The following is a 12,944-nucleotide window of genomic DNA, read 5'->3' as shown; positions in this document are numbered from 1 at the left end:
GCGAGAGTCAACCACCTTCCTCTCCTATTAGCCTGTAACGTGGTGCACACAAGCACGGCACTTGTGCCGCTTCGTTCACCGCCCTCTCCCTCCCCTTCGCCTGGAGCCGCTTTCACTTCCCGGCGGCCAGAAGCCGCTGCAGGGGCGCCACATAGCCAGCAGTGTGCCGGCAGCCAAGAGCTCGAGAACGCTGCTTCTGCCCAAGCCCGCCTAAGGCGTTCACCTTTGTTCTCAGAGCTCCGTGCAACAGTCTGCCTCTCTCGCAGTTCGAATGGAAAACGAAAGCTTTTCGCCTACGCCCTTCACAGAGATCCGTTGCCAGGACGAGAATGACTTGTAGCCGGAGCTCGCCTCCGCCGCGAGGAGGCTGCTCTTAGCACCGCATTGCAGGGACACGTCTCGCTTCTTGACTACGTGCTTAGCGCTCTCCGAATTCGCTGCTAGCCCCACGGTCCTTCTCAGCTGCAAGTAGCAGCGCTCGCAGTACATAGAGCTTCGCAAGGACCGAAGACCCGGAGGGAAGTATCGCACACGAAAATGTGGCAGGACAGAGACGTGTTCTACATTTTCCCTTCTCGTCATCCACTTTGTGTTTCTGCTGCTTCTGCTGTTAGGAATTGCTCCTTGAAAGACGAGCGAGAGCGTCTTTCTGGGTGCATTGCACTGAGTGAGTGCTTGCTAGTGACTTTGCACTCGGAGCCAAGGCAAGAGGGCGTGCTTGCTCGCAGAACTGAGAACACGCTTTTGGGCAGAGCTGAAACTGACCGCTGGAGTTCAGCTCTCTCCGGACGGCAGAAGGCGAAGAACGAAGCCGCTTGCGAGCGGCGCAGTGCAGCGAAGAGCACACGAGCAGCCAAAGAGCTCCTTCATAATCGCTTTCACTTCTCAGTGCTCTTGCTGCTTGGAAAAGCAGCACACAGCCTTTGCACGCCCGGGCAAAAGCTGGGGCAGACCCCGTCCTCACTCCTTCGCGGTGTTGTACTCCATGCAGCTAGAGCGAAGCGAGAAGGACGCGAGGAAGAAGAAGCCGTTCTTAAAGTAGCCCCCTGGAGGCAGCCCTGAAAGGGCGCATAACACACGGCGTCTCGCTGCCCTCCGTTCTACATACTCGCGGCTCCCTCTGCCGACTTGCAAAAGTTGCTACCAGAGCAGAGGCGGCCAGATTGAAGAGGCAGTGCCTAGGTTCACCTTCTCCTTAGGAACTGCACGTAAGCCACGTCCAGCTCCTCGCTGCACTCTGGATTTCCCTTCTCCGAGGCACTTACCGTGGTGCTGTGGGCAACTCGGCGCCTAGAAGCGACCGCCAATGCTTTCCCAGCTGGCTGCAAGGGAACCAAGGAGCAGCACAAGCAGCAGTGCTTCAGCTTGCTCCTTCCGACTGCTAAGGGCACGTGGGATGGCAAGCGAGAGTCAACCACCTTCCTCTCCTAGTAGCCTCTAACGTGGTGCGCACAAGCACGGCGCTTGTGCCGCTTCGTTCACCGCCCTCGCCCTCGCCCACGACTGGCTCCGCTTTCACTTGCCGGCGGCCAGAGGCCGGCTGCAGGGGCGCCATATAGGCAGCAGTGTGCCGGCAGCCAAGAGCTCGAGAACGCTGCTTCTGCCCAAGCCCGCCTAGGGCGTGCCCCTTTGTTCACAGAGCTCCGTGCAACAGTCTGCCTCTCTCGCAGTTCGAATGGAAAACGAAAGCTTTTCGCCTACGCCCTTCACAGAGATCCGTTGCCAGGAGGAGAATGACCTGTAGCCGGAGCTCGCCCCCGCCGCGAGGAAGCTGCTCTTAGCACCGCATTGCAGGGACACGTCTCGCTTCTTGACTACGTGCTTAGCGCTCTCCGAATTCGCTGCTAGCCCCACGGTCCTTCTCAGCTGCAAGTAGCTGCGTTCGCAGTACATAGATCTTCGCAAGGACCGAAGACCCGGAGGGATGTATCGTACACGAAAATGTGGCAGGACAGAGACGTGTTCTACATTGTCCCTTCTCGTCATCCACTTTGTGTTTCTGCTGCTTCTGCTGTTAGGAATTGCTCCTTGAAAGACGAGCGAGAGCGTCTTTCTGGGTGCATTGCACTGAGTGAGTGCTTGCTAGTGACTTTGCACTCTGAGCCAAGGCAAGAGGGCGTGCTTGCTCGCAGAACTGAGAACACGCTTTTGGGCAGAGCTGAAACTGACCGCTGGAGTTCAGCGCCTTCCTACTGCTAAGGGCACTTGCGAAGGAAAGCGAGAGTCAACCACCTTCCTCTCCTAGTAGCCTGTAACGTGGGGCACACAAGCACGGCTCTTGTGCCGCTTCGTTCACCGCCCTCTCCCTCGCCCTCGCCTGGCGCCGCTTTCACTTGCCGGCGGCTAGAAGCCTCTGCAGGGGCGCCACCCAGCCAGCAGTGTGCCGGCAGCCAAGAGCTCGAGAACGCTGCTTCTGCCCAAGCCCGCCTAGGGCGTTCACCTTTGTTCTCAGAGCTCCGTGCAACAGTCTGCCTCTCACGCACTTCGAATGGAAAACGAAAGCTTTTCGCCTAAGCCCTTCACAGAGATCCGTTGCCAGGACGAGAATGACTTGTAGCCGGAGCTCGCCTCCGCCGCGAGGAGGCTGCTCTTAGCACCGCATTGCAGGGACACGTCTCGCTTCTTGTCTACGTGCTTAGCGCTCTCCGAATTCGCTGCTAGCCCCACGGTCCTTCTCAGCTGCAAGTAGCAGCGCTCGCAGTACATAGAGCTTCGCAAGGACCGAAGACCCGGAGGGACATATCGCACACGAAAATGTACGAGGACAGAGACGTGTTCTACATTGTCCTTTCTCGTCATCCAGTTTGTACATCTGCTTCCTTTGCAGTTAGGAATCGCTCCTTGAAAGACGAGCGAGAGCGTCTTTCTGGGTGCACTGCACTGAGTGAGTGCTCGCTAGGGTCTTTGCACTCGGAGCCAAGGCAAGAGGGCGTGCTTGCTCGCAGAACTGAGAACACGCTTTTGGGCAGAGCTGAAACTGACCGCTGGAGTTCAGCTCTCTCCGGACGGCAGAAGGCGAAGAACGAAGCCGCTTGCGAGCGGCGCAGTGCAGCGAAGAGCACACGAGTGAGTGCTCGCTAGTGACTATGCACTCGGAGCCAAGGCAACAGGGCGTGCTTGCCAGCTGAACTGAGAACACGCTATTGGGCAAAGCTGAAACTGACCGCTGGAGTTCAGCTCCTTCCTACTGCTAAGGGCACTTGCGAAGGAAAGCGAGAGTCAACCACCTTCCTCTCCTATTAGCCTGTAACGTGGTGCACACAAGCACGGCACTTGTGCCGCTTCGTTCACCGCCCTCTCCCTCCCCTTCGCCTGGAGCCGCTTTCACTTCCCGGCGGCCAGAAGCCGCTGCAGGGGCGCCGCATAGCCAGCAGTGTGCCGGCAGCCAAGAGCTCGAGAACGCTGCTTCTGCCCAAGCCCGCCTAGGACGTGCACCTTTGTTCTCAGAGCTCCGTGCAACAGTCTGCCTCTCTCGCAGTTCGAATGGAAAACGAAAGCTTTTCGCCTACGCCCTTCACAGAGATCCGTTGCTAGGAGGAGAATGTCTTGTAGCCGGAGCTCGCCCCCGCCGCGAGGAAGCTGCTCTTAGCACCGCATTGCAGGGACACGTCTCGCTTCTTGACTACGTGCTTAGCGCTCTCCGAATTCGCTGCTAGCCCCACGGTCCTTCTCAGCTGCAAGTAGCAGCGCTCGCAGTACATAGAGCTTCGCAAGGACCGAAGACCCGGAGGGACATATCTCACACGAAAATGTACGAGGACAGAGACGTGTTCTACATTGTCCTTTCTCGTCATCCAGTTTGTACATCTGCTTCCTTTGCTGTTAGGAATCGCTCCTTGAAAGACGAGCGAGAGCGTCTTTCTGGGTGCATTGCACTGAGTGAGTGCTCGCTAGGGTCTTTGCACTCGGAGCCAAGGCAACGGGGCGTGCTCGCCAGCAGAACTGAGAACACGCTTTTGGGCAGAGCTGAAACTGACCGCTGGAGTTCAGCTCTCTCCGGACGGCAGAAGGCGAAGAACGAAGCCGCTTGCGAGCGGCGCAGTGCAGCGAAGAGCACACGAGTGATTGCTCGCTAGTAACTTTGCACTCGGAGCCAAGGCAAGAGGGCGTGCTTGCTCGCAGAACTGAGAACACGCTTTTGGGCAGAGCTGAAACTGACCGCTGGAGTTCAGCTCCTTCCGACTGCTAATGGCACTTGCGAAGGAAAGCGAGAGTCAACCACCTTCCTCTCCTAGTAACCTGTAACGTTGTGCACACAAGCACGGCTCTTGTGCCGCTTCGTTCACCGCCCTCTCCCTCGCCCTCGCCTGGCGCCGCTTTCACTTGCCGGCGGCCAGAAGCCGCCGCAGGGGCGCCCCACCGCCAGTAGTGTGCCGGCAGCCAAGAGCTAGAGAACGCTGCTTCTGCCCAAGCCCGCCTAGGGCGTGCACCTTTGTTCTCAGAGCTCCGTGCAACAGTCTGCCTCTCTCGCGGTTCAAACGGAAAACGAAAGCTTTTCGCCTACGCCCTTCACAGAGATCCGTTGCCAGGACGAGAATGACCTGTAGCCTGAGCTCGCCCCCGCCGCGAGGAAGCTGCTCTTAGCACCGCATTGCAGGGACACGTCTCGCTTCTTGACTACGTGCTTAGCGCTCTCCGAATTCGATGCTAGCTCCGCGGTCCTTCTCAGCTGCAAGTAGCAGCTCTCGCAGTACATAGATCTTCACAAGGACCGAAGACCCGGAGGGACATATCGCACACGAAAATGTACGAGGACAGAGACGTGTTCTACATTGTCCTTTCTCGTCATCCAGTTTGTACATCTGCTTCCTTTGCAGTTAGGAATCGCTCCTTGAAAGACGAGCGAGAGCGTCTTTCTGGGTGCACTGCACTGAGTGAGTGCTCGCTAGGGTCTTTGCACTCGGAGCCAAGGCAACAGGGCGTGCTTGCCAGCTGAACTGAGAACACGCTATTGGGCAAAGCTGAAACTGACCGCTGGAGTTCAGCTCCTTCCTACTGCTAAGGGCACTTGCGAAGGAAAGCGAGAGTCAACCACCTTCCTCTCCTATTAGCCTGTAACGTGGTGCACACAAGCACGGCACTTGTGCCGCTTCGTTCACCGCCCTCTCCCTCCCCTTCGCCTGGAGCCGCTTTCACTTCCCGGCGGCCAGAAGCCGCGGCAGGGGCGCCACATAGCCAGCAGTGTGCCGGCAGCCAAGAGCTCGAGAACGCTGCTTCTGCCCAAGCCCGCCTAAGGCGTTCACCTTTGTTCTCAGAGCTCCGTGCAACAGTCTGCCTCTCTCGCAGTTCGAATGGAAAACGAAAGCTTTTCGCCTACGCCCTTCACAGAGATCCGTTGCTAGGAGGAGAATGTCTTGTAGCCGGAGCTCGCCCCCGCCGCGAGGAAGCTGCTCTTAGCACCGCATTGCAGGGACACGTCTCGCTTCTTGACTACGTGCTTAGCGCTCTCCGAATTCGATGCTAGCCCCACGGTCCTTCTCAGCTGCAAGTAGCAGCGCTCGCAGTACATAGAGCTTCGCAAGGACCGAAGACCCGGAGGGACATATCTCACACGAAAATGTACGAGGACAGAGACGTGTTCTACATTGTCCTTTCTCGTCATCCAGTTTGTACATCTGCTTCCTTTGCTGTTAGGAATCGCTCCTTGAAAGACGAGCGAGAGCGTCTTTCTGGGTGCATTGCACTGAGTGAGTGCTCGCTAGGGTCTTTGCACTCGGAGCCAAGGCAACGGGGCGTGCTCGCCAGCAGAACTGAGAACACGCTTTTGGGCAGAGCTGAAACTGACCGCTGGAGTTCAGCTCTCTCCGGACGGCAGAAGGCGAAGAACGAAGCCGCTTGCGAGCGGCGCAGTGCAGCGAAGAGCACACGAGTGATTGCTCGCTAGTAACTTTGCACTCGGAGCCAAGGCAAGAGGGCGTGCTTGCTCGCAGAACTGAGAACACGCTTTTGGGCAGAGCTGAAACTGACCGCTGGAGTTCAGCTCCTTCCGACTGCTAATGGCACTTGCGAAGGAAAGCGAGAGTCAACCACCTTCCTCTCCTAGTAACCTGTAACGTTGTGCACACAAGCACGGCTCTTGTGCCGCTTCGTTCACCGCCCTCTCCCTCGCCCTCGCCTGGCGCCGCTTTCACTTCCCGGCGGCCAGAAGCCGCCGCAGGGGCGCCCCACCGCCAGTAGTGTGCCGGCAGCCAAGAGCTCGAGAACGCTGCTTCTGCCCAAGCCCGCCTAGGGCGTGCACCTTTGTTCTCAGAGCTCCGTGCAACAGTCTGCCTCTCTCGCGGTTCAAACGGAAAACGAAAGCTTTTCGCCTACGCCCTTCACAGAGATCCGTTGCCAGGACGAGAATGACCTGTAGCCGGAGCTCGCCCCCGCCGCGAGGAAGCTGCTCTTAGCACCGCATTGCAGGGACACGTCTCGCTTCTTGACTACGTGCTTAGCGCTCTCCGAATTCGATGCTAGCTCCGCGGTCCTTCTCAGCTGCAAGTAGCAGCTCTCGCAGTACATAGATCTTCACAAGGACCGAAGACCCGGAGGGACATATCGCACACGAAAATGTACGAGGACAGAGACGTGTTCTACATTGTCCTTTCTCGTCATCCAGTTTGTACATCTGCTTCCTTTGCTGTTAGGAATCGCTCCTTGAAAGACGAGCGAGAGCGTCTTTCTGGGTGCACTGCACTGAGTGAGTGCTCGCTAGGGTCTTTGCACTCGGAGCCAAGGCAAGAGGGCGTGCTTGCTCGCAGAACTGAGAACACGCTTTTGGGCAGAGCTGAAACTGACCGCTGGAGTTCAGCTCTCTCCGGACGGCAGAAGGCGAAGAACGAAGCCGCTTGCGAGCGGCGCAGTGCAGCGAAGAGCACACGAGCAGCCAAAGAGCTCCTTCATAATCGCTTTCACTTCTCAGTGCTCTTGCTGCTTGGAAAAGCAGCACACAGCCTTTGCACGCCCGGGCAAAAGCTGGGGCAGACCCCGTCCTCACTCCTTCGCGGTGTTGTACTCCATGCAGCTAGAGCGAAACGAGAAGGACGCGAGGAAGAAGAAGCCGTTCTTAAAGTAGCCCCCTGGAGGCAGCCCTGAAAGGGCGCATAACACAAGGCGTCTCGCTGCCCTCCGTTCTACATACTCGCGGCTCCCTCTGCCGACTTGCAAAAGTTGCTACCAGAGCGGAGGCCGCCAGATTGAAGAGGCAGTGCCTAGGTTCACCTTTTCCTTACTGCACGTAAGCCACGTCCAGCTCCTCGCTGCACTCTGGATTTCCCTTCTCCGAGGCACTTACCGTGGTGCTGTGTGCAACTCGGCGCCTAGAAGCGACCGCCAATGCTTTCCCAGCTGGCTGCAAGGGAAACAAGGAGCAGCACAAGCAGCAGTGCTTCAGCTTGCTCCTTCCGACTGCTAAGGGCACGTGGGATGGCAAGCGAGAGTCAACCACCTTCCTCTCCTAGTAGCCTGTAACGTGGTGCACACAAGCACGGCGCTTGTGCCGCTTCGTTCACCGCCCTCGCCCTCGCCCACGACTGGCTCCGCTTTCACTTGCCGGCGGCCAGAGGCCGGCTGCAGGGGCGCCACATAGCCAGCAGTGTGCCGGCAGCCAAGAGCTCGAGAACGCTGCTTCTGCCCAAGCCCGCCTAGGGCGTGCCCCTTTGTTCACAGAGTTCCGTGCAACAGTCTGCCTCTCACGCACTTCGAATGGAAAACGAAAGCTTTTCGCCTACGCCCTTCACAGAGATCCGTTGCCAGGACGAGTATGTCTCGTGGCCGGAGCACACCTTCGCAGCGATGAAGCTGCTCTTAGCACTGCATTGCAGGGACACGTCTCGCTTCTTGACTTCGTGCTTAGCGCTCTCCGAATTCGCTGCTAGCCCCACGGTCCTTCTCAGCTGCAAGTAGCTGCGCTCGCAGTACATAGATCTTCGCAAGGACCGAAGACCCGGAGGGATGTATCGTACACGAAAATGTGGCAGGACAGAGACGTGTTCTACATTGTCCCTTCTCGTCATCCACTTTGTGTTTCTGCTGCTTCTGCTGTTAGGAATGTCTCCTTGAAAGACGAGCGAGAGCGTCTTTCTGGGTGCATTGCACTGAGTGAGTGCTTGCTAGTGACTTTGCACTCGGAGCCAAGGCAAGAGGGCGTGCTTGCTCGCAGAACTGAGAACACGCTTTTGGGCAGAGCTGAAACTGACCTCTGGAGTTCAGCTCCTTCCTACTGCTAAGGGCACTTGCGAAGGAAAGCGAGAGTCAACCACCTTCCTCTCCTAGTAGCCTGTAACGTGGGGCACACAAGCACGGCTCTTGTGCCGCTTCGTTCACCGCCCTCTCCCTCGCCCTCGCCTGGCGCCGCTTTCACTTGCCGGCGGCCAGAAGACGCTGCAGGGGCGCCACCCAGCCAGCAGTGTGCCGGCCGCCAAGAGCTCGAGAACGCTGCTTCTGCCCAAGCCCGCCTAGGCGCTTGCACCTTTGTTCTCAGAGCTCCGTGCAACAGTCTGCCTCTCTCGCAGTTCGAATGGAAAACGAAAGCTTTTCGCCTACGCCCTTCACAGAGATCCGTTGCCAGGAGGAGAATGTCTTGTAGCCGGAGCTCGCCCCCGCAGCGAGGAAGCTGCTCTTAGCACCGCATTGCAGGGACACGTCTCGCTTCTTGACCTCGTGCTTAGCGCTCTCCGAATTCGCTGCTAGCTCCACGGTCCTTCTCAGCTGCAAGTAGCAGCGCTCGAAGTACATAGAACTTCGCAAGGACCGAAGACCCGGAGGGACATATCGCACAAGGAAATGTGGCAAGACAGAGACGTGTTCTACATTGTCCTTTCTCGTCATCCACTTTGTGCTTCTGCTGCTTCTGCTGTTAGGAATCGCTCCTTGAAAGACGAGCCAGAGCGTGTTTCTGGTTGCATTGCACTGTGTGAATTCTCGCTAGGGACTTTGCACTCGGAGCCAAGGCAAAGGGGCGTGCTTGCCTGCAGAACTGAGAACACGCTGTTCGGCAGAGCTGAAACTGACCGCTGGAGTTCAGCTCCTTCCTACTGCTAAGGGCACTTGCGAAGGAAAGCGAGAGTCAACCACCTTCCTCTCCTATTAGCCTGTAACGTGGTGCACTCAAGCACGGCACTTGTGCCGCTTCGTTCACCGCCCTCTCCCTCCCCTTCGCCTGGAGCCGCTTTCACTTCCCGGCGGCCAGAAGCCGCTGCAGGGGCGCCACATAGCCAGCAGTGTGCCGGCAGCCAAGAGCTCGAGAACGCTGCTTCTGCCCAAGCCCGCCTAAGGCGTTCACCTTTGTTCTCAGAGCTCCGTGCAACAGTCTGCCTCTCTCGCAGTTCGAATGGAAAACGAAAGCTTTTCGCCTACGCCCTTCACAGAGATCCGTTGCTAGGAGGAGAATGTCTTGTAGCCGGAGCTCGCCCCCGCCGCGAGGAAGCTGCTCTTAGCACCGCATTGCAGGGTCACGTCTCGCTTCTTGACTACGTGCTTAGCGCTCTCCGAATTCGATGCTAGCCCCACGGTCCTTCTCAGCTGCAAGTAGCAGCGCTCGCAGTACATAGAGCTTCGCAAGGACCGAAGACCCGGAGGGACATATCTCACACGAAAATGTACGAGGACAGAGACGTGTTCTACATTGTCCTTTCTCGTCATCCAGTTTGTACATCTGCTTCCTTTGCTGTTAGGAATCGCTCCTTGAAAGACGAGCGAGAGCGTCTTTCTGGGTGCATTGCACTGAGTGAGTGCTCGCTAGGGTCTTTGCACTCGGAGCCAAGGCAACGGGGCGTGCTCGCCAGCAGAACTGAGAACACGCTTTTGGGCAGAGCTGAAACTGACCGCTGGAGTTCAGCTCTCTCCGGACGGCAGAAGGCGAAGAACGAAGCCGCTTGCGAGCGGCGCAGTGCAGCGAAGAGCACACGAGTGATTGCTCGCTAGTAACTTTGCACTCGGAGCCAAGGCAAGAGGGCGTGCTTGCTCGCAGAACTGAGAACAAGCTGTTTGGGCAGAGCTGAAACTGACCGCTGGAGTTCAGCTCCTTACGACTGCTAAGGGCACTTGCGAGGGAAAGTGAGAGTCAACCACCTTCCTCTCCTAGTAGCCTGTAACGTGGTGCACACAAACACGGCTCTTGTGCCGCTTCGTTCACCGCCCTCGCCCACGTCTACGCCTGGCTCCGCTTTCACTTGCCGGCGGCCAGAAGACGCTGCAGGGGCGCCACATAGCCAGCAGTGTGCCGGCAGCCAAGAGCTAGAGAACGCTGCTTCTGCCCAAGCCCGCCTAGGGCGTTCACCTTTGTTCTCAGAGCTCCGTGCAACAGTCTGCCTCTCACGCACTTCGAATGGAAAACGAAAGCTTTTCGCCTAAGCCCTTCACAGAGATCCGTTGCCAGGACGAGAATGACTTGTAGCCGGAGCTCGCCTCCGCCGCGAGGAAGCTGCTCTTAGCACCGCATTGCAGGGACACGTCTCGCTTCTTGACTACGTGCTTAGCGCTCTCCGAATTCGCTGCTAGCCCCACGGTCCTTCTCAGCTGCAAGTAGCAGCGCTCGCAGTACATAGAGCTTCGCAAGGACCGAAGACCCGGAGGGAAGTATCGCACACGAAAATGTGGCAGGACAGAGACGTGTTCTACATTGTCCCTTCTCGTCATCCACTTTGTGTTTCTGCTGCTTCTGCTGTTAGGAATTGCTCCTTGAAAGACGAGCGAGAGCGTCTTTCTGGGTGCATTGCACTGAGTGAGTGCTTGCTAGTGACTTTGCACTCGGAGCCAAGGCAAGAGGGCGTGCTTGCTCGCAGAACTGAGAACACGCTTTTGGGCAGAGCTGAAACTGACCGCTGGAGTTCAGCTCTCTCCGGACGGCAGAAGGCGAAGAACGAAGCCGCTTGCGAGCGGCGCAGTGCAGCGAAGAGCACACGAGCAGCCAAAGAGCTCCTTCATAATCGCTTTCACTTCTCAGTGCTCTTGCTGCTTGGAAAAGCAGCACACAGCCTTTGCACGCCCGGGCAAAAGCTGGGGCAGACCCCGTCCTCACTCCTTCGCGGTGTTGTACTCCATGCAGCTAGAGCGAAGCGAGAAGGACGCGAGGAAGAAGAAGCCGTTCTTAAAGTAGCCCCCTGGAGGCAGCCCTGAAAGGGCGCATAACACACGGCGTCTCGCTGCCCTCCGTTCTACATACTCGCGGCTCCCTCTGCCGACTTGCAAAAGTTGCTACCAGAGCAGAGGCGGCCAGATTGAAGAGGCAGTGCCTAGGTTCACCTTCTCCTTAGGAACTGCACGTAAGCCACGTCCAGCTCCTCGCTGCACTCTGGATTTCCCTTCTCCGAGGCACTTACCGTGGTGCTGTGGGCAACTCGGCGCCTAGAAGCGACCGCCAATGCTTTCCCAGCTGGCTGCAAGGGAACCAAGGAGCAGCACAAGCAGCAGTGCTTCAGCTTGCTCCTTCCGACTGCTAAGGGCACGTGGGATGGCAAGCGAGAGTCAACCACCTACCTCTCCTAGTAGCCTCTAACGTGGTGCACACAAGCACGGCGCTTGTGCCGCTTCGTTCACCGCCCTCGCCCTCGCCCACGACTGGCTCCGCTTTCACTTGCCGGCGGCCAGAGGCCGGCTGCAGGGGCGCCATATAGGCAGCAGTGTGCCGGCAGCCAAGAGCTCGAGAACGCTGCTTCTGCCCAAGCCCGCCTAGGGCGTGCCCCTTTGTTCACAGAGCTCCGTGCAACAGTCTGCCTCTCTCGCAGTTCGAATGGAAAACGAAAGCTTTTCGCCTACGCCCTTCACAGAGATCCGTTGCCAGGACGAGAATGACCTGTAGCCGGAGCTCGCCCCCGCCGCGAGGAAGCTGCTCTTAGCACCGCATTGCAGGGACACGTCTCGCTTCTTGACTACGTGCTTAGCGCTCTCCGAATTCGCTGCTAGCCCCACGGTCCTTCTCAGCTGCAAGTAGCTGCGTTCGCAGTACATAGATCTTCGCAAGGACCGAAGACCCGGAGGGATGTATCGTACACGAAAATGTACGAGGACAGAGACGTGTTCTACATTGTCCCTTCTCGTCATCCACTTTGTGTTTCTGCTGCTTCTGCTGTTAGGAATGTCTCCTTGAAAGACGAGCGAGAGCGTCTTTCTGGGTGCATTGCACTGAGTGAGTGCTTGCTAGTGACTTTGCACTCGGAGCCAAGGCAAGAGGGCGTGCTTGCTCGCAGAACTGAGAACACGCTTTTGGGCAGAGCTGAAACTGACCTCTGGAGTTCAGCTCCTTCCTACTGCTAAGGGCACTTGCGAAGGAAAGCGAGAGTCAACCACCTTCCTCTCCTAGTAGCCTGTAACGTGGGGCACACAAGCACGGCTCTTGTGCCGCTTCGTTCACCGCCCTCTCCCTCGCCCTCGCCTGGCGCCGCTTTCACTTGCCGGCGGCCAGAAGACGCTGCAGGGGCGCCACCCAGCCAGCAGTGTGCCGGCCGCCAAGAGCTCGAGAACGCTGCTTCTGCCCAAGCCCGCCTAGGCGCTTGCACCTTTGTTCTCAGAGCTCCGTGCAACAGTCTGCCTCTCTCGCAGTTCGAATGGAAAACGAAAGCTTTTCGCCTACGCCCTTCACAGAGATCCGTTGCCAGGAGGAGAATGTCTTGTAGCCGGAGCTCGCCCCCGCAGCGAGGAAGCTGCTCTTAGCACCGCATTGCAGGGACACGTCTCGCTTCTTGACCTCGTGCTTAGCGCTCTCCGAATTCGCTGCTAGCTCCACGGTCCTTCTCAGCTGCAAGTAGCAGCGCTCGAAGTACATAGAACTTCGCAAGGACCGAAGACCCGGAGGGACATATCGCACAAGGAAATGTGGCAAGACAGAGACGTGTTCTACATTGTCCTTTCTCGTCATCCACTTTGTGCTTCTGCTGCTTCTGCTGTTAGGAATCGCTCCTTGAAAGACGAGCCAGAGCGTGTTTCTGGTTGCATTGCACTGTGTGAATTCTCGCTAGGGACTT

The sequence above is a fragment of the Sturnus vulgaris genome, chromosome 32 (genome assembly GCF_052056855.1).
Source record: "Sturnus vulgaris isolate bStuVul1 chromosome 32, bStuVul1.hap1, whole genome shotgun sequence".
Taxonomy (NCBI): domain Eukaryota; kingdom Metazoa; phylum Chordata; class Aves; order Passeriformes; family Sturnidae; genus Sturnus; species Sturnus vulgaris.
Note: the sequence above shows the minus strand (reverse complement) of the source record.